A 2,143-nucleotide genomic window follows, 5' to 3' on the forward strand; every position below is an offset into this window, starting at 1 on the left:
TTTTTTAGTGTGTTTAGTACAGGGTCTACAGAATCTCACTACACAGATTGGACTCGTAGTGATCCTCCTGTGTTCAGCCTCCCAAGCACTGGGATTATAGGCACGCGCCACCATGCCCAGTCTCAATTGCTGTCTCAGCATGCCCCTGTCCCTGCACCTGCCTAAGCAGGTACTTTAGTCTGCTGAGCTATCTGGCTGAACATTACATCACTCTAATCTGCTTGTCTTTTTGTATGTCTTCTCATCTGTCTTTTTTGTTTTTTTGAGGCAGAGTCTCACTAAATAATAAGGTTGCCCAGGCAGGGCTCAAGTTTGGCAATCCTTCTACCTCAGCCTCCCAGAGTGCCAGGACTCCAGAAGCACCACAGTGCCCAGCTTTTCCTTCTACCTTTGGTAAGAACACTAGCTATTGGATTTAGGGGCCACCTGGTTCATTCACTGCAATGATCTTTAACTATACCTAAACAAAGTAACAGTCCCATTTTTTTTTCTTTTTATAGTGGGGATTAAACTCAGGATCTTGCTGAGATATCTCCCTGGTTCAACATCCCATGTTCTGAGGTCAAGAACCTGGGCACAACTTTTTGGGAGCCACTGATCAACTCAGTGAAACATCCACTGATAATATTTCCTGGTGCAATGATTGTGAGGACCAAAGAGCCTTTTTTCTAACTCCATTGTTTCTTTTACAATTACTAGCTATGATTCTTCTATAAGAAAGAATTCCTCCTTTCTTGCCATTTATTGATTCATTATTTGTATCAATATGAACTCAGAGACTCTTTTTTTTTTTTTTTTCTTTGTACTGGGAATTGAACTCAGGACCTCTTTTTTTTTTTTTTTTTCAAAATTTTATTGATAAACAGATAGCAATGAGACAGTTTCAAATCAAATTGGAAGTACAGATTCAACAAATAGCACACTGCAAGGACCTCCTGCTTATCCTTTTAATTGAAACGTACATGATTTATGATGGGGCCTTTGGGCTACATAATATGAGTTTGATCTCTAGAAGGTCTAGAGAATTAACATCAGCTACAAAAGCAGTCAATTTTACTATGAGACTGACCCCCTGTAAAAACTCTGGATGCTAAGGCTTAGATAAACCTTCTGGTTGGTAGCCCTTACTGCGTATTTTCACAGAGCATTAATGTTTCCCCCCACCACCACTGAAAGAGGACAAGAAGATAGCACCTGGTTTCTCTTGTACTCTGTATAGGTACCTTTATCCACTGTTGATTTGATTTGATTTTTTCTTTCACTGTAATGAGCTGTAACTTCCAAAGTTAAAGGAGGAAAAGTTTATTTGGCTCACAGTTTGTTGAGGTTTCAGTCCGTCATTGGCTGGCTCCAAGGCAGGGTGGCACAGCAGAGGGGCATGGCAGAGGAGAAAAAGACCATGGCAATGCAGGGCAGGCCGGAAGCAGGCAGCAGCATGGCAGCAAACAACAAGTGACAGATCTCTTTCTGTCCCTCAATCCCAGGACAATCCTTTTTTTAAAGAAACTGCTTTATTTTTTAAATTTTTTTAATTTTATTGTTTTTATTTTTTTAACTTATTTTTTATTTTATTTTATTTTTATTTATTTTTTTTTGTGGCCAACTCAGCCTATGCTGGGAGCGGGGCTGGCATGGCATGTGGTGCCAGGAATTGAACCATGGTCCCTAGGCTTGCCTAAGCTTGCCTAAGTAGGTGCTTTAGACCACTGAGCTATCCCACTGGCTCCAATCCTAGGACAATCCTAACTCACTTCCCTCACAAGGTCCTACCTGAAGGCCCTAATGTCTATGTTTGTCTGCAGTCTGCCCTTTTGGAGGCTACTGGAGCTTTTTGGAATGTAGGGAGTTTGCACCACTTCACCCAGCATGAGTACCCTAAATAAGATAGTGGGGGATAGAAAAAAAAAGTCACTACTTGATGCTTCCTGCCTTCTGCCTTCTGCCTGCCATGAACTGTTTCTCCCCTGTGATGCCCCTCTGCCATGTCTTCCTGCCTTAGAGCCAGCTGATTATGGACCGAAACCCCTACCAACTGTGAGCTAAATAAAGCTTTCCTCCTTTAACTTTGGGTAGCAGGTATTTTGTGTCTGCAACCAGAAAAGTGACCAGGACACCAATTTACAGCTGTCTGGTCAGACATTCC

This window comes from Octodon degus, unplaced genomic scaffold (assembly GCF_000260255.1).
Source record: "Octodon degus isolate 3935 unplaced genomic scaffold, OctDeg1.0 scaffold00018, whole genome shotgun sequence".
Taxonomy (NCBI): Eukaryota; Metazoa; Chordata; class Mammalia; order Rodentia; family Octodontidae; genus Octodon; species Octodon degus.